Source organism: Erinaceus europaeus, chromosome 4 (genome assembly GCF_950295315.1).
Source record: "Erinaceus europaeus chromosome 4, mEriEur2.1, whole genome shotgun sequence".
Classification (NCBI taxonomy): Eukaryota; Metazoa; Chordata; class Mammalia; order Eulipotyphla; family Erinaceidae; genus Erinaceus; species Erinaceus europaeus.
Window position 1 is genome coordinate 131661294 of NC_080165.1, and position 20502 is coordinate 131681795.

General features: G+C 36.9%; 1 long non-coding RNA gene across 1 annotated transcript in view; it reads right to left on the bottom strand.

Annotated features, from left to right (window-relative positions):
• The window catches only part of LOC132538324 (uncharacterized), a 366520-nt gene extending 350909 nt beyond the window's left edge, over positions 1-15611 (bottom strand). Inside the window, exon 1 of the long non-coding RNA XR_009549721.1 lies at positions 15512-15611. This is a non-coding gene — a long non-coding RNA (uncharacterized LOC132538324). The remainder of the gene's footprint in view (positions 1-15511) is intronic.
• Positions 15612-20502: the final 4891 nt, after the last annotated feature.

Consider the following 20502-nt stretch of genomic DNA (forward strand, 5'->3'; position numbering starts at 1 on the left):
TTACTACCATACCACACACACACATTTTTTACTCTTTATTGATGGCTTATACTTTTACAAACATAGTTCAGGTGATAACATTTAATTAATTATGTGAAAATATAAACAAATGTAAAGGTTGCGGCTGCAGCATATGTGCATGATATTTAGCTTGCCAGTAATACCAATGGGTTGCTTAAGAGAAAATAGGAGTGAAACTGAATAAACAGGCAAACATGATTCAGAGAAAGGTCTTGGGTTCTTTCCACCAGGCCATAGAATTTAATCAAGAGCTTATTTTTTTGCATATTAGTTGAGTCCACTGTGAAGTAATATTAGTTGTAAGATTCTTAGTAGAAGTAAACAGCTATGTGAAAATGTTCTATCGTCACTGCTAAATTCAATTGATCTCTTTCTACTTGGATGTTGGGAAATGATAAATTTTATAAGAATATTCTCTGAAATTTTGCATATTTCATGCTAATTAAAATAAATTCTTAGAGTTTTTTTTAATGGAAGCAGGATCCAATTAGATTAGTATCTTTTGATGAGTTTCAAAGTGGTGAAAATATTTTTAATTAATTTGGGTCAAAGTCACCTAACTCAACACACCTATGTCAGTGTGCTCATTTGACCCCAAACAAATTTGGAGCATAGTGACTTTAATGGCAGCTCAAAATAAAAAGAACTTGTAAGTCTATAGTTTCCCCCTCCATATCCTGCACTCAACACAAAATCCCTACTATAAAATAGCTTCTGATTTACTTTGGATTTTGTAACAATCAGATTTCTCAAATGATTAAATGATGAAGAATAGAGCTGACACTGCTCAGGTTAACTAGAATCAAATCTGGGCTGTGTACGTGGAAAAACAGATACCCTGAGATATTTATCAATACTCATTTTTATATTTATTTATTTTCATAAGACAGACTGAAACTGAGAAGGTCGAGGGAGATAGAGAAGGAAGGAAGAGACACCAGAAGCCCTGTTTGACTGCTTGTAAGTCTCTCCCCTGAAGGTGGAAATTCAGAGCTTGAAACCAGTCCTTGAGCATAGTAATGTAAGCACTCAACCATTGCCCAGACTATTGGTATATGCACTCTTATGATATAGAGTTTTACATGGGAAATAAGGATAGGGAAACTAGAGTACCACTTCTTTACATGTGGCACCAGGGACTGAACAAGGAGATTTAGGTGTATGTATGTGTCCTGAGCTTTACCAGATGAGCTATTTCCCCCAAAAGTTTTAAAACAGGATCTTATGAAGTAAAAAAAAAATTTTGGAATCATTGGAATATATGTAGAATGAGGGCAAAAAGAACAACATTTCATTCATATTAAGAAAAATGCCTATAAACATCTATGACAAAGGTGCCCAGACTATTAAATGGGGAGAAGGGGGTTTCTTCAACAATGTTGTTGGAAAACGGGTTGAAACATGCAGAAGAGTAAAACTGAACCACTATATTTCACCAAACACAAAAAATAAATTCCGAGTGGATCAAGGACTAGGATGTTAGACCAGAAACTATAGATACTTAGAGGAAAATATTGACAGAACTCTTTCCATATAAATTTTAAAGACATCTTCAATGAAATGGATCCAATTACAAAGAAAACTAAGGCAAGCATAAACCTATGGGACTACATCAAAAAGCTTCTGCACAGCAAAAGACCACTACCCAAACAAAGAGACCCCTCACAGAATGGGAGAAGATCTTTACATGTCATATATCAGACAAGAGGCTAATAACCAAAATATAAAGAGCTTGCCAAAATCAACAACAAGAAAACAAATGATTCCATCCAAAAATAGGGAGAGGACATGGACAGAATATTCACCACAGAGGAGATCTGAAAGGCCAAGAAATATATGAAAAATGATCCAAGTCATTGATTGTCAGAGAAATGCAAATAAAGACAACAATGAGATACCATTTCATTCCTGTGATAATGACATAAACCAGAAAAGATAGCAGTAACAAATGCTGGAGAGGTTGTGGGGACAAAGGAACCCTCCTGTACTGCTGGTGGGAATGTAAATTGGTCCAACCTCTGTGAAGAAGCAGTCTGGAGAACTCTCAGAAGGCTAGAAATGGACTTACCCTATGACCTTGTAATTCTTCTCCTGGGATGTATCCTAAGGAACCAAACACATCCATCCAAAAAGATTTGTGTATACCTATGTTTATAATAGCACATTTAATTTTTTTAATTTATAAAAAGGAAACAATGACTAAACCATAGGATAAGAGGGGTACAACTCCACAAAATTCCCACCACCAGAACTCTGTATCCCATCACCTCCCCTGATACTCTATTCTTTAACCCTCTGGGAGTAAGGAGCCAAGGTCATTGTGGGATGCAGAAGGTTGAAGGTCTGGCTTCTGTAATTGCTTCCCTGCTGAACATGGGCATTGACAGGTTAATCCATACTCCCACCCTCTCTCTCTCTTTCCGTAGTAGGGAAGGGCTCTGGGGAAGCAGAGTTCCAGGACATATTGGTGGGGTTGTCTGTCCAGGGAAGTTGGTCCGCATCATGCTAGCATTTGGAACCTGGTCGTTGAAAAGAGAGTTAACATATAAAGCCAAACAAATTGTTGACCAATCATGAACCTAAAGGCTGGAACAGTGCAGATAAAGAATTCAGGGGTCCTCCATTTTGTAGATAGCTAGTAGTCATATTTTAGTTAAATTCCAAAGGGCCTATGGCTATACTAGTTTTTTTTTTTTTCTTTTTCTTTTTTTCCCCTGAGCCTTAAATCTGATATGCAGGTGGATCCAAGTTATTGTCTCGGTAGATGATGCTGGGAAAAGGACCAGAAAGCTGGATCAGGGAAGAGAGTAGCTCCCAAATATGGGAAAGGGGTATAAATATTGTCGACTGTGAACCAACGATTTGATGTGATCTGTGGCCCATATTCAGCTTAGGTACCTATGAGACCTCTGTATCCCTGTAGATCTGAGCTCACATTCTGTGGTCATGAGTAGGAACATTCCAAGTTGCCCCAATATAGACCCATATTCCTCAGTTGTAGCATAGAGTATGTTGTCCATCCTCCCTTCGGAGGATGAAACATTCTCTACCATTGTTGATCCAAGTTGAGCTCAAGGTCCTATGGGGCCCACAAAGGGGTTTATTGTGCTGTTCCTGATAGAAATGACCAGTAACAATAGAGAGAGGGATTTATTCAAGGTCTAGGCCCATCATGTCTGTTTGGTAATCTCAGAACTCCCCGATTAGGGCCCCAGCATAACAGCACAATTTTTTTATAGTTTATTTTTTATTTAAGAAAGGATTAATTAACAAAACCATAAGGTAGGAGAGGTGCAACTCCACACAATTCCCACCACCCAATCTCCATAACCCACCCCCTCCCCTGATAGCTTTCCCATTCTCTATCCCTCTGGGAGCATGGACCCAGGGTCACTGAGGGTTGCAGAAGGTAGAAGGTCTGGCTTCTGTAATTGCTTCCCCGCTGAACATGGGCGTTGACTGGTCGGTCCATACTCCCAGTCTGCCTCTCTCTTTCCCTAGTAGGGTGTGTCTCTGGGGAAGCTGAGCTCCAGGACACATTGGTGGGGTCTTCAATCCAGGGAAGCCTGGCCAGCATCCTGGTGGCATCTGGAACCTGGTGATTGAAAAGAGAGTTAACATACGAAGCCAAACAAATTGTTGAGCAATCATGGACCCAAAGCTTGGAATAGTGGAGAGGAAGTGTTAGGGAGGTACTCACTGCAAACTCTAGTGTACTTCTGCTTTCAGGTATATATTTTGCAGTAGTTTATGGATACGTGTGAACATAAGCTCTCTCTCACAGAAACTGGTGTATATCTAGGTTATGGGACTTTGTTAGAAAGTGAACCACCTGAGATGAAATTAGAGTGTACTATAAAAGGAAAGGTCTCACCCGAGTAATGAAGTTGAAGGGTTGTCATTCCACACGTGAAGTCTCTGGACACAGTCTGAGGTGAAGCATGTTGAGGTGGCAATCGTTGCGTTGGTTAGGTTGTGATCGGCGGATGCAATATTATTTGACAACACTAAGATACCACCTCACTCCTGTAAGAATGGCATACATCAAAAAGGACAGCAGCAACGAATGCTGGAGAGGTTGTGGGGACAGAGGAACCCTTTTACATTGCTGGTGGGAATGTAAGTTGGTACAGCCTCTGTGGAGAGCAGTCTGGAAAACCCTCAGAAGGCTAGACATGGACCTTCCATATGATCCAGTAATTCCTCTCCTGGGGTATACCCCAAGGACTCCATAACACCCAACCAAAAAGAGGTGTGTACTCCTATGTTCATAGCAGCACAATTAATTCATAATAGCTAAAACCTGGAAGCAACCCAGGTGCCCAACAACAGATGAGTGGCTGAGAAAGCAGTGGTATATATACACAATGGAATACTATGCAGCTATCAAGAACAATGAACCCACCTTCTCTGACCCATCTTGGACAGAGCTAGAAGGAATTATGTTAAGTGAGCTAAGTCAGAAAGATAAAGATGAGTATGGGATGATCCCACTCATCAACAGAAGTTGAGTAAGAAGATCTGTAAGGGAAACTAAAAGCAGGACCTGATCAAATTGTAAGTAGGCCACCAAAGTAAAAACCCTGTGGTGAGGGGTAGACATGCAGCTTCCTGGGCCAGTGGGGGGTGGGAGTGGATGGGAGGGATGGGTCACAGTCTTTTGGTGGTGGGAATGGTGTTTATGTACACTCCTAGCAAAATGTAGACATATAAATCAGTAGTTGATTAATATGAGAGGGGGAAAATCAATTGTATGTCTCAAAGTTTCTCAAAACACAAACTGAATCTTTTTAATATATAGGCTGTGTATTTGATATGTGTACTCTCTCAAAAGCCTAGACCAAGTAGATTAGAAGCATCCAATAGCACAGCTATCTATATACAAGATACTGGATACTGTACAGCAAACCATAACAAAAGGACTTTTCAAAGTTAACCCAATTACCAAATAATGTGATGATAACATTAACTATCGATTGTCTTTTTGAACCCTAAGACAGCAGGAACCTCACATCTCCACTATAGAACCCCTACTTCCCCCAGTCCTGGAACCCTTGGATAGGGCCCATTTTCCCGTATCGTCTCCCAATCCAACAGCACAATTTTTAATAGCCAAAATCTGGAAGCAACCCAGGTGTCCAACAACAGATGAGTGACTGACCAAGTTATGGTCTCTATACACAATGGAATACTCAGCTATTAAAAAATAGTGATTTCACTGTTTTCAGCCCATCTTCGATGGACCTTGAAGAAATCTTGTTAAGTTAAATAAGACAGACACAGAAGGAAGTACATGGGATGAAGGCAGAAGTTGAGAAACAAGATAAGAAGAGAAAACATTAAGCAGAACTTAGACTGGAGTTGGTGTATTGAGTTCAGGACCTGGAACATGATGGCAGAGGACCTAGTGGGGATTGTATTGTTATGCGGAAAACTGAGAAATATTATGCATACATAAACTATTGAATTTACTGTTGACTGTAAAACGTTAATCCCCCAATAAAGAAATTAAAAAAAAATAGAATGGGGCCATGAAATGGTATACCATTTCAAATGGTTGAGTGCACATGTTTAACTATAAGTAGATTTTCTTAGTTTAATTTCTTACTCCTGACCAAGAGATAAAACAGGTTGGGGGAGATAATACAATGGTTATGTAAAGATACTCACATGAACTGAGGGTCCAAAACCCTGGGCCCAATTCCAAACTTTGCCAGTAGTCAAAGCAGAGCCTGGCAACAGTCCTTGGCCCTGTGAGTTTCTAAACACATTCTGTTTGTACTCCATGGGTTCTGATGAAATTATTCACTGTGTTTCCCAAATCATCAGGAGAACAATTTGGAAAGGCTTCCACTATAGAGCCCCACCTCCAGACCTCCAGAAGTGTATGTCTTCTCCTGAGTTGCCCCGTCAGTTCTCTACCCCTGATGTCAGCACAGGGTCTTCCCACTGATATTTCAGCCTCCAAGGGACAGTAGCAATAGAGACTCACAGACACAATAGGTGAAAAGTGTTTTTAGTGGTATAGCAGTGCTGCTGGTCTCTCTCACCCTCTCCCTCTCCCTGTCTCCCTCTCCCTCTCCCTATTCCCTCTCCCTCTCCCTGTCTCCCTCTCCCTCTCCCTGTCTCCTTCTCCCTCTCCCTGTCTCCCTCTCCCTGTCTCCCTCTCCCTGTCTCCATCTCCCTGTCTCCCTCTCCCTCTCCCTCTCCCTGTCTCCTTCTCCCTCTCCTTCTCCCTGTCTCCCTCTCCCTCTCCCTGTCTCCCTCTCCCTCTCCCTGTCTCCCTCTCCCTTTCCCTCTCCCTGTCTCCCTCTCCCACTCCCTTTCTCCCTCTCCCTCTCCCTGTCTCCCTCTCCCTGTCTCCCTCTCCCTGTCTTCCTCTCCCTCTCCCTGTCTCCCTCTCCCTCTCCCTCTCCCTGTCTCCCTCTCCCTCTCCGTCTCCCTCTCCCTGTCTCCCTCTCCCTCTCCCTGTCTCCCTCTCCCTTTCCCTCTCCCTGTCTCCCTCTCCCACTCCCTGTCTCCCTCTCCCTGTCTCCCTCTCCCTTTCCCTTCCCCCTCCCTCTCTCTCTCTCTCTCTGTCTCCTTCTGCCTTTTTAAAAATATTTTTTGTTTTTAGTTTTTCTCCCTCTCTATCTCCCCCTACCCTCTTGATTTCTGACTGTCTCTATGCAATATAAATAAAGATAATAAAGAATAAAAATAGAATGTGAAAAAATATTAATGACATTATCCTCCAAAAGAGTTACAGACTAAGGACAAATCATTGTGGCCCAGGAGATAACACAGAAGAAAAGTGATGAATGAACCAGCAAGAATGAGGACCTTAGTTTGATCCCTGAAACTTCACATACCAGAGTAATTCTCTGTTTATCTCTCCCTGTCTCTCTCTTTCACATAAACAAGTAAATAAATATTTAAAGAAAAAAATAAGTAACCTCTTAAAAATAGAAAAGATGATGTTTTATTACACTTCACAGTCTATATCATTGAAAAATGTTATTTCTACCTGTCCTTACAGCAGCCTTGTGCAATAGATATTGTTATGATCATATTATAGTTGGTAAAAATTTAGAAGTCATGCATCCCAAGGAAACAACTTTATCTTAAATGAATGAGTTAGTCTCAGCTATCCAATTTTCATTTCTTCTGTTGGGCCTTGAATTATTGTGAGTCTCATGGTACAACAAGACTCTTTTTTAAATTCTTTTTTTTGTAGTTATATTTTATTTATTTATTATTGGATAGAGACAGAAATAAAATGAGAGGGAAGGATGAGGTAGAGAGGGAAATAGATAAAGACACACCAGCAGCCCTGCTTCACCAATGTGAAGCTTTCTCCCTGCAGATAGGGACCAGAGGCTTGAGCTTAGGTCCTTCAGCACTGTAACGCATGTGCTTAACAAGATGCACCACAGCCTGTCTCCCCCAACAAAAATCTTAGACTCATTGTGCACCAAAATAACAATAATAATAATAACAACAACAACAACAATAACTTCCTTAACCTTTTGTTACTTCACAGTTCAATAATACAGTGTGGTGCTCATGAATCTGATTTGACTTACATTCACTGAGATTTTTGCTAATTGCTCTTCTACAAGAAGATTATATTTGCCTTCTTCCATTTTATCTTTATTATAGTTTTTGGTGGTGTTTTGTTAGCATAAGACTTTACTACTCCAGACAGACTTGTTCAGACAGAAGATTTCACAGTACCAATACTTCCTCCAATGCAGTTCGGAAGTTGCAGGCAATAACCTGGATCATGCTCATAATAATAAATAAGTAACATTATTTATGTGAGCTACTTTGCCAGCTCAATTCTTATTTCTGTTGCTTATAATTTCATCCAATTCAATCCTAGACCCATATTCACACCATGAATTCTTTCAACTACTATACTTTATTCAGAATGAAGAAATTGCTATAATATTAACAGCACTCTCATCCTATTACTGTATGAGCAACTATTGACAATATAGAAAAGGACAGTTGATCCATTTTGCTTGAACATTTTTCAATTGAATTTCTAATGATCCTCAAAAGACCCATACCCACAGTCAAACATGCACATCTATCTACCCCACAATTGATAATCTCCAGTTTACAGATATAATTACTTGCTGCTGTTCCTACCATACCACAGAAAAATAGAGAAGTTAATATTTACTTAGTTGTGGGGGAAAGTGAAGACTTTTGTTGTCATATATGTACAGTATCTTGTTTCTTTATAGTAAGCGTCAAAACACCATACCCTCCACCAGTCAGTCTTCTTTCACCCACAGAAGGTACTGGATTCTCAACCCCCAGTTCAGTTAACTGCTCCCTTAGAGAACCTGGATCTGCTGCAATATTCCACAGTTGACTCCAGGTTCCTCACTGGCACCAAATGCACACAAATATAAAACCTCTTAATTTGTACAGTAGACAATAAGGCCGTTGGATTTATTTGGTATAAACCCTGTTATGAAACCAGAAATTTAAGAGTCTACAACTAATTAATAATAGCTACAATTACAGTGACAGCTTTTAATCATGGAAAAATGACAAATCCTCTCTAATCCTCAATTTTTTCTCAACAGTAGAATATGAAAATTCATGGGATTCTAGTGAAGCTGAAGTAAATTTCTTATTAACTGTGTAATGTAATAAACATGTAAATATTACTATTACTATCATTATTATTAATGTCTATGGGCATATTATTTCTTATTGCAAAGTGGAACAGGGAGAGCTACTTTTATAACTATGGTTTGGCATAGCAAGAATGGGTAAAGTGAAGTGAACTCTAGTTTCTTCAATTTTTCTGTTTATTCTGAAACCAAGAGAAAATAATTCAGTAGGAATCATGGAAATGAAAGTAGAAGGAAAAGGTGAAGAGTTGAAAATGCACAAAGCAATCTGCTCTGTTAGAGACGAATGTTTTCTTATTCTTCAATAAATATTTGATTGTTTTATTCAAATTTAATATCATGCTATAGTTTCAAAATCTTAAGATTCGGGTTGTACACTGAATGAACAAGAATCTGATTTGAAATACTCCAAGTGTATTTTTCTCTTTCTGTGACCATTATCCTCCCCTTTTTTTCCCCAATGACTTTGAAGACAAGATATTTCACAACTATTTTGATGTATCACTGTAACACAACTCTACCAAACAGAATCTCAAATGTTACCTTGTGTCACAGAAGGCATTTGAAGACAGAACATTCCCATAAACAAAAGGAGCTACATTGTAAAATGAGTTGCTGCGCTGAATTATGAGGGAAGCAAAGGCAAGCAGTCGCATGAAATGCTTTACTCATAACATTGTTCCTCATTTATAATTCAATATTATTTTTCAAATAGGAACAATTCTAGTTAATATATTCACTACATACAAATTTTGGTTTTTGTTAAAGCTGATTTTCTTCCTTACCATCAAAATAAAGTATCAAATCGAGCATACATTTTCTGTTCAACGTCAAATCTGTGTGTCAAGAATAACACCTAATAGTTGCTAGAGCTAAAAAAAATTCTTATGAATGGCAAATGGAAGAAAAATACAAAATTAATTAAAATAGACATGTCAACAAGATAAACTTATATATGGTAAAATTAAGTGAAGTTTAATGTGAAGTCCAATTTATTGATAAATTAATGCATCAGCCATCTGACAAGAATGAAAGTGAAATGAGAAGACGTGATTTAAAAAGTAATTCAAAATAATCTAGGTAATCATCAACAGATGATTTGATAAAGATATGCTACATACATATATAGAGACATGCACAATGAAATAGTATTATTTATAAAAGATTTTAAAAATGATGCTATTTGCAGACTGTCCAAATAGCTTACTATAGTGTGCTGCTTGACTCTGTATGCCACCCATGTTTGAACTCAATGGGCTTAGAACTTTGGAGCCTCAGACATGAAACTTTTTTCTTTTTTTTTTTTTTTTGTATAAACATTATGCTATTCCTTCCACCCCATAAGTAGTCTCTAAGTAGTGAATGTAAATATTATAAACAGATGCTGCTTTAAAATTATGTGAACTCTGAGGCTTACATAAGGAGCAATGTTATTCAGTAAAATTATTTAAAGAAAACTAATTGGATTACAAAGTTGCTATAGTGATAATTCAAGTAAAAAGTGAAAATGTCTAAGAAATACTATCAAACTGAAATAACAACTTTATTTGATTTACTAGTTATAACTTTGAAAGATCCATCTGAATCTTCTCACTTAGCCTGATTTTTAATGCAGGATGAACAAACTTTGCAGAATTTTATTTGTTCTAGTATCTACTTTTCTCAAGGCCAACACTAGCTTAAGATGGAAACAAAAATAATTCCACAATATGATGAATCCTGATAGCATCAGAGTAAGTGAAATAAACCAGACTCAAAAGCAAATCTTTCATAATTCCAGTAAGGTGAGAGACAAGAGTAAGCAATCCCAAAGAGACAGACATTATTAAAACAGAGATTCTCAGAGACTGAGAAGGATAAAGAAACAACAGGGAAGGAAAAGGGGGAAATAAGATTTAGTGCATACAGAGTTTCTATTTGGGATGAAGAAAAAAATAGGACTTTGAATAACAATGATGGCTGGCCAACACTGAGAGTGAACTTATGACACTAAATTGTTGATGAAAACATATGCCTACACACACAAAAAAAAAAACCTGCTATGCAAATGATTGCAGAAGATTTATTTTTAATTACCAAAACTTGGAAAGAACTGTTATCCTTCAGTAGGGAAATTAAATGCATAATATATAGACAGATGAATATTATTCATTACCAAACAATGCCATAACTATCAGAGGTAGCATCAACATAGCCAACTAATTTTCACTTGCAACAACAGCAAATCAATGATGCATGGATAAATCTTTTGCAGGTAAGTGAACTAGAATATCAAACAGACTTCCATAGGAAGGAAAAAAAAAACCCTCAGATTCAGCACCAGTTAAAAACACATAGTGCAAAATGCAAAGACCCATGCTCGGATCCCAGTTCACTTACATGAGGGTTGCTCTACAAGCAGTTAAGCAGGTCTACAGGTGTCTATCTTTCTCTCCCCCTCTCTGTCTTCCCCAACTCTCTCAATTTCTCTCTGCCCTTATCCCACAACAATAACAACATATGGAAAAAACATGGCTGCAGGAGCAGTGGATTCACGGTGCAGGCACTGAGTTCCAGCAATAACCCTAGCGGAAAAAAATAAAATAAAATAAATTTCTTTAAATCTCAGATTCAAGTGCATAGTATCCATAGAAAGACCCTTCTCAAGGAAAAAACAAAACAAAACAAAACAAAATGCCCGTACATAGTAATCAACAATAGTCAGAGTAGATCACTAATGTTGACTTGGCATTAACAAGGTAACCTCAACTAATCCATTGTGACCCCTAGCCCCTGATCACTGCCTGTGCTTACTCAAATACAGACCACTGGTTCAGATCATGCATAGTGAACATCAACTATCATGAGAAGTTGTTGTTTTCGACGGGTTATGTTGTTTTCGCCAGGCTAGCTTCACGGGCGGGTAACAGACGACCAGGGACTCATGGTTGAGCTGTAGGCAGTATCTCTTTATTCATGCAGGACGCAGCACAATCTAAGACGAGCTAAGTTAAACTCAAAGTACAGTACAGTAAAACTCACAATGCTGTCTTTATATATACTTGCCAAGTAAGGTGGAAACAGGATGTGACATAGAGAGGGTGGAGAGAAAAGTGACTGGTAAAAATCAGAGTGTGACAAGGAGGGGGCAGATTAGGTGAGAATCCTATCACTGAACCACAAATGCCCTGGAGGGAAGGTGGAACTTGTTAACAGTGGTTATGTAAATAGAATGAAGTGGTTATGTAAATAGAATAGTGTTAAGCAGGGGGGATTTAAACCAAATGAAACAGAAGGGGTCTCATGCATACCAACAATAAGTTAGAGGAAATTACTTGCACTGATGAGCTATCACAGCCAGCTTCAGAAAACCCCAAATTTAACAGTGTTGTCATAATAAAACTCATTACAAACAATGACATAGATGGCCTGATATCTTCAATGGAACAATCAAGTTCTCCACTTTGACTTCTATCTTGCTGCTAGTATTTGCCTCTCTCTCTATTTTTTCTCTGATTTTCATTATTATTTTTTCATACTTTCTCTGATTTTGCCCAAGTTTTCTTCTAATGAATTTCTCATTTAGGGAGCATCCTTAGGCCCAATACTTTTTAAAACATCATTTTATTGGGGGTTAGCAGTTTACAATGTAGTTGTTGGTGTACAAGGTAGAATTTCTCATCTTTCCGGGACAATTGTATGCAAAGTACTTTCACTCCTCAGTTAGGTACTTTTCCACCATTATGCAGCAGGACCTCAAAGCACTTCTCCCCAAAACCCTCCCTGCCCTCTTTCCCCAGAGTCCTTTGCTTAGTGCAATACACCAAGTTCATCACTTTTGAAATTTTTATGAAGTTTAGTCTATGTTGTTGGCCATTATCACTTAGATTTGAAAGAATGATCAAGAACTTTTCAGACAGTCAAATAATTCACCCCCACCACTAAACCAAATTTTACAAGAAATATATAAAAGACTTATATAGAAGGAAACTACTAGATGTCTCACTCATATGGGGTAAGTGAAACAAAAGGAAGAAGTATGTGAAGTCAAATGAAGGGAAGTCTTTGGGACCAGGACTACAGAACTGAGCAGCGCAAAGAAGTATGGGATGTGGAAGGGTGAAGAAGGTCCTATGAACTTCAATGAAGGGAGGTATGCACTTATGTTGTGGGTATAGTACAATAACACATTTTGAAAAGACATGAACTTGTACTGCTAATATGTTCATTATCTTATTTACTAAACTTAAATTGAAAATTGATATTACATTTTTAAGACTGGAAAAATAAATTATTAAGACCTGAAAAGATATGGAGGGTCTTTAAATGCATTATTATTAAATGGAGGAAGACAATCTTAGAAGGATACAGATTTCATAATCCCAGCCACATGATATTATTTAAAAAATACAAATGTATAGAGACAATTAAAAGATGGTTACAAGTAATTAGGAGAGAGAAATGGACAAACAGGGAGAATATAAAGTTGTTTTATGGAGGTCCCCATACAGTGTGTGTGTGTGTGTGTGTGTGTGTGTGTGTGTGTGTGTGTGTGTGTGTGTGTGTGAGAGAGAGAGAGAGAGAGAAAGATTGAGAGAGAGAGAATGGCAATATATGTTGGTATAAATCAGTCCAAACACACAAACAATATTCATGTTAACAAGAATACATCCTGGTTAAATCCATAGTCTTTTGATGATTAAAGTACACAGGCAAATATAACTAATTTATAGATCTTATATAGAACATTTAAAAATTTTTTTTCATTGACATTTGAGCTAAGTATTGCAATGCTTTGTGATTCAATTTAATAGTCATTCACTCTGCACAATACATGTGTTGGGGCAGTAGCACTGAGGGTTAAGTGCACGTGACACAAACAACAAGGACCAGCATAAGGATCCTGGTTCTTCACAGGCAGTGAAGCAGGTCTGCAGGTGTCTCTCTTTCTCTCCCCCTCTGTATTCCTCTCCTCTTTCCATTTCCCTCTATCCTATCCTACAACAATGACATCAATAACAACAACAATAATAGCTACAACAATAAAAAACAAGGGCAACAAAAGGGAATATATTAAAATAAATAATGAATGTGTTGGTGAAAAAACTACACATATGCTAAAGAAATAAGCAAAATTTCAAGACAAAAATACAGATGTAAGTAGATGTGAAGAAAAATAATCTCATCCCAAAACTAAAAAAGCCCATCAAGTAGACTGAAGTTGTTCTGTTACTATTACTCCTATAGTGAGAAGATGATGCCACACACAGCTGCGATTTAAAACAAATACATAATAAATAGCATTTGAGAATTAAAGTATTATATTTTGTTATAGCCTCCAAAAGAAGATCCATCTAAGTTAGTTGAGGGGAGGGGTCAACCAAGTATTGAAAGAAGAGAACTAAGAGATAAATAAGAACTAGTCATTTGTGAAGGGGAATTAAAGCAGAACAGGACTAATAGTCAAATACTCAAAGTGTGATGTGCATGAAGAAGCATAAAGAATCTTAAGAACTGTGATTTCTGGAATCTCTGGGCACTTTGGAATATACCTAAAATAGCTTTTTCCAAAACAAAGAGCCCAAATCTTCATCTACAACATTACTGACTCTAGGTTCATGATTAGTCAACAATTTTTTCACTTTATATCTTAACTCTTTTTCAGCTACCAGGTTCCAGATGATACCATGCCAATGCCCATGTTCAGCGGGGAAACAATTACAGAAGCCAGACCTTCCACCTTCTACAACCCACAATGACCCTGGGTCCATACTTCCAGAGGGATAAAGAATAGGAAAGCTATCAGGGAATGGGGATGGGATACGGAGTTCTAGTGGTGAGAACTGTGTAGAGCTGTATTCCTCTTATCCTATGCTTTTGTCAATGTTGCCTTTTTATAAATAAATAAATGGAAAAAATAAATTATAGTAATACAAGTAGCTTAATCATCTAATATTTCTTCTTCTTCTTTGTTACTTTAATAAGACACTTAAAATTTGCCTTGAACGTTGCCTAAAGATAGATTTTCAATCTTAAGATTTGTCTAAGGTATAAGTAAATACAAATAATCATTGAGGCAGTCCTGAAAGGAAATATTTAATAAGAAAACCAAACAAAGTGTTCTTGTAAGTGTACTTTTTCTATGGCTACAAGCTTAGTACAAGTCATTGCATTTGTTAGAACATGTAAACTACCATTCTCCTGTGTCTTATTTAGAAAATGATTCTGTAATTATAGTTATCCTTTAATTCACAAAACAACCACAGTATAGTGTAAGGATTGCATAAAATGACAACAGTGAACAGCATATACTCTCAAGTTACGGTGAGAACATGCTTTCTCACGTAAATTATTGTCAAATGCCAGTCATTAATAGTTTAAAATTTGAGATGATAGCTGAAATAGCAAAAGGACAAATTCATAGTAGCACAGTATAACCCAGAGAGCAAACTCTCAAAAACACACTATCATTACGGTACATAAGCTAAGTGGCATCTGCTAAAGAACAATTTAGGTAGTTGATTGCTACAGAACACTGGCAGCAATGGTGCTGCACTCACACTGTTTCAGAAGAACACACAGAAAGCAATGGTGTGTGGACTAACTATATGCATATATGCAAAACTCAGTTGTTTCTTAACTCATAGGTATTAAAACAGACACATTATTTAGATCCAGGTAAATTTACTGATTATAATTACTTATTTTGGATAAATGCTTACATTTTGTAATGAAAGAGAGGAAGACAAAGACAAAGAAAAGGAAAGAAGTTTGTCTCTAACGATGATGTCCATGTGTTATGAAACACTTCCACCTACAAAATCTGGTGTCATTACAATATGCCCAAACAAATGTTAAAGAAATAGTATTATCCATACCTTTCTTTTGCTAGTACAAGTCAGAAGTATCATCTTGGGATGATTTTCCATCACCAGTTAACCTTTTCTTCCTGATTTATTCGAGTTCTGGAGATAAACCTATGAAGAAACGAAAAAACATGTCTTGTTTAAGCGGCCGCTTTAATAGCAAATGTATCATTATAATTTGATGAGCTGTATACCATATAGCCAGCAAATTTCATGGTTATATATTTATAGTGAATGTCCTAATGATTGAGGCTTTTTTTTTTTCAGTTGAGACTTATTTAATTATTTATTGCCTCCAGGATTATCGCTGGGGCTGGGTGCCTGCACTAGGAATCCATTCCATTGCGCCTGTGGCCTTTTCCTTTTTTTTTTTTTTTTTTTTTTTTTGACAGTACTGAGAGAAATTGAGAGAAGGGGAAGACAGAGAGGGGGATAAAGACAACTGCAGACCTGCTTCACTGCTTGGGAAGCAACTGCCTCTGCAGGTGGGGGTCAGAGCTAAAACCCAGATTCTTGTGAGGGTTCCCGCGCTTAGTAGCATATGTGCTTAACCCAATGCACCAAACTTTTATTATTATTATTATTATCTTTACTGAATAGAGATATCCAGAAATTGGGAGGGATGATGGAAATAGAGAGGGAGAGAGACATCTGCAGCACTGCTTCAACACTAGCAAAGCTTTCCCCCTACAGGTGGGGACCAGAGGCTCACACTGGGGCCCTTGTGCATTATAACTTGTGCACTCAAGCAGGTGCACCACCATCGGGCCTCCAGATTGAGACTTTTTAAACAGTGATCAAGTAACCAATTTTAAAGAAAATAAAAGGTATACGTTAAAAGGAGCCTATTGTTTTAAAACACACATCTAAGAGTGGTCATTTAAACCTCAAAAGGGAGTTAAAGTGTGTCTTTTATGTTAGACAAGTATATTTTATAATTCAATATATAGTTTCCATACAATTACTTTGAGTATATGGTAAGTCATGCATGGGATTAATAAACTGGCAAATCTCTTACAGTTGTATATATATTAGTATAAACACATATATAAAAACCATTTACAAATATCAAAGACTTGTCTTAACAGAATGTTTTTTATGAGATCAGGAAAGAAAAAAAATCTATTGTGAGTTACAAGTTCAGACAAGGTGAAAGGCAATCAAAGTTATTTTCAGAATCCAAGGAAATCTGTAACACTCAAAGATTACTTTTTCACAAGGTGAATAATTTCTGTTTGGTTTTTATAATTTCTTCAACACTTCACAAGATGTGTGGGTCCATATTCCCTCATGAACACTTTGACTTAGACACATTGCAATTTTGACCTCTTTCTAAAACACATAGGAAATGACTATAACCTTGTTAGAATCTTTTCTTTTTATTTCAGTTTAAATACCATCAAAAGCTGAATTTAAAAGCGAATTCAAATTGTGCTGCTATGAACATATGTACATATAAGTCTCGTTAGAGAGATTGTTTCTATTTCCTGGGATATGCACCTCCAACAGGAATTGCTGGGTCATAGAATAGGTCCATTTCTAGTGTTCTAATGACTCTCCAAGCATTTTTCCACAAAGGTCTTATCAGTCTACATTGCCACCAGTAGTGTAGGAGTGTTCCTTTTCCCCCACCACCTTTCCAACCATTGATGTTTCTGCTGTATGTATGACATTCTCACAGATGTAAGAAAGTATATAATTTCTGCTTTTATTTTCATTTCTCTGCTCATCATTAACTTTGAGTATTTTTTCCTATGTCTATTGGTCCATTGGGACTCTCTCTCTTTCTCTCTCTCTCTCTCTCCCCCCCCTTACACACACTCTTTTTTCTTTTTCTTTCTTTCTCCTCTTTTTATCCTCTTCTCACTTTTCAATGGGGCTTTTTTTTTTTTACTGATAAATTTGCTGAGTTCTTTATGTATTTTTGGTTATTGGCTTTTTGTTTGAGATACGGCAAGTAAAATTCTCCCATTCTGTAGATAGTCTCTCTGTTTTAGTGATGGGTCCTTTTGCTTTGCAAAAGCTTTTAATTTGATATAACCTCATAGAGTTATTTTTGTTTTCCTTGCAGTTAAACTTGAGTTAATTAAGATGTTTTTTAAAAAGTATATAAAAAGGGTCTTCCAATGTTTTCCTCTAAGTACTTGATAATTTTTGGTCTAACATTCACATCTTTGATCCAGTTAGAGCCTGCTTTTGTGAATGTAAAGTGTGGTGGTCCAGTTTTATTCTTATGCATATTTCAATCCAAGTTCCTTAACATCATTTGCTGAATAGACTCTCCTTTCTCCACTTTATGGTCTGGCCCCATGATAAAAATAATTAGATGTCTGTAGGTGTGGGAGCTTATTTCTGGGCTCTCAATTCTATTCCACTGATCCGTGTGTCTATTTTTGTTTCAGTACCAAGTAATTTTGATTATAGTTATCATGTTATGTGCTTTGACTTTGGTGATATTGATGTCTGCATTCTCACTCTTTCTTTCTCAGATAAATTTTCTGGCTCCAGATAAATTTTTGTATCTTTGTTCTACTCTCTTAAAGAAATTTGGTGAGATCTGGATATACACAATGAGAGATGAGTGACTAAAAATTTTATAGTATACATAATATATACACAATAGGGTACTTAGCAGCTGTTAAAATGATGCAGCATCTATGTTGCTATATATTGGATGGCACTTGAAAGTATGTTTTTTGTGATATAAGCCAAAGACAAGGATGCATACTGTATAATCTCATCCATTAGTAAAACTTAAGAAACAAGAAAAGTAAGAGAAAAACACTGTATGCAACTTGAACTGGTCATGATGTATTGCACCAAAGCAAAGTAAGAGGAAATGAGACAGGATGAAGGGATGCTGAGGTCCTGGTGCATGATGGTGGAAAAGGACACAGATTGAATAAGAGAATGTCTTGCAGACAATTATAATGGAAAGATAAGTTATATTTATGTGTCAACAATTGTCCTGTAAACCATTGGCCCTCCAATAAAGTATGTGTGTGGGGGGAGGGTGATTTCATTTTAATACCTTCGATATTTTCAATAAAAATGTTTGCTTTCAGAATACCTTATTTATGAAAAATTTCAGTTTGAAAACCTGACAGGGTTGAACAGGTGGATTATCAGTCTAGTGTATATCTTGAATGCATCAGACATTGGGTTCAATCCCTAGGAACATATAAATTCATGGAACTGTGTTCTGGTCTCTCAATTTATCTGTCTCTACTTCCTGTCTCACTTTCTCTCTTAAAACACACTACAATAAAATAATAAAGTATATATTTTTAAAAAATATAGCCAGAGAAATAGTTTAGAGCACCATCAAATATTTAGTTATAAAGTTAACAAAAATAGGAAGGATTTGTACACTGAAACTATGGGTCATTTCTCCAAGGAAATAGAAAATTATACAAAGAAATAGGAAGATATTCCATGCTTGTTGATATAGAGAAAAAACATCATGAAAATGAATCCTATATAGAGCCATATGCATACAAATTTAATGCCATTCCCATCAAGATATCACCAGGTTTTTTTCAAAGAGAACAAGAGTTACAAAAATTTTTCTGGAAGTACAAAATCCTTAGAAATTCTAAATCATCTTGAGGTATTACACTTCCTGACCTCAAACTATACTACAGAGCTACTATAATCAAAATGGCCTGGTATTGTAACCTAAACAGACACACAGACTAGTAGAATAGAAGAAAGTCCAGAAAAAAGTCCCTATATCTAGAAGAAACTCACTTTTTAAAAAGGTGTCCAGAACCTTAAATAGAGAAAGAAGAGTCTCCTTTATAAGTGCTGGAAAAACTAGATTGAAACATGCAAACAAGTTAAGTTAGAGCACCATGTATCAACATGCACAAAAATCAGCTCCAAGTGGATCAAAATAAATGGATATTGGGCCAGAAAAAAATACTTAGATGAAAATGTTGCCAGAACACTTTATAATTAATGCTTCAAAAAGGTCTCCAGAGATTTCAATTAAACAACAAAGAAAACAAACAAACAAAATTAATGGGACTACATCAAAATGAAAAGCTTTTCACAGCAAAAGATATCACCAAACTAACAGAAAGACCCCCAACAGTGTGAGAGAAGATATTTATACAACATATTCAGATAAATAACTAATAACCCAAATTCATAAAGAGCTAAGTAAAATAAACACCAAGAAAACAGACAAGCCCATAAGAAAATGGAGGTAGGACATGGATAGAAACCTTACAAAAGAAGAGATCCAGAGTGCCAATGAACATATGAGAAAGTGCTCAAAGTCACTGATTATCAGAGAAATGCAAATAAAGACAACAATGAGATGCCACTTTACACCTGTGAAAATGTCATGTATTAGGAAAGACAGTAACAGCAAATGTCAGAAAGGATGTGGGGGAAAAGAGACACTCCTGCACTGCTGATGGGGGCTGTAAATTGGCCTAAACCTCTTGGAAGACAGTCTGGGGATTTCTCAGAACACTGGAAAGAAAACTTACCATAAGAATCAACAATTATTTTCCTTGGGATTTACCTAAATGAAACACCTACCAGAAAATATTTATGTATAGCCATGTTTATAGCAGCACAATTTTTAATTGCCAAAACCTGGAAGCAACCTAGATGTTCAGAGAGGGATAAGTGGCTAAATAAACTGTGGTACATATATGTGCTGGACTGCCACTGCTCTGTTAAAAATGATGAAGTCTTCTCCTTTGATTCATCTTGGATGAGATTAGAAGACATCATGTTTTGTAGACAAGCCAAAAAGAGAAGGACAAATACCAAATGATCTCACTTGAAGTAGGACCTAATAATTAGGGACAGGGAAGAAGAAAACAAAGTGAAATATGAACTATACAAAACGTATTGCATGGAAGCAAGGAAAAGAGAAGGAGGGTGGAAGAGTACTGTGAGGGATGGGTATATACTAAAATTATGTGCATGTGACTTCAATTGCATTGTAAAGCATTAACCCTCAATAAAAAATGTTTTTAAAAAAA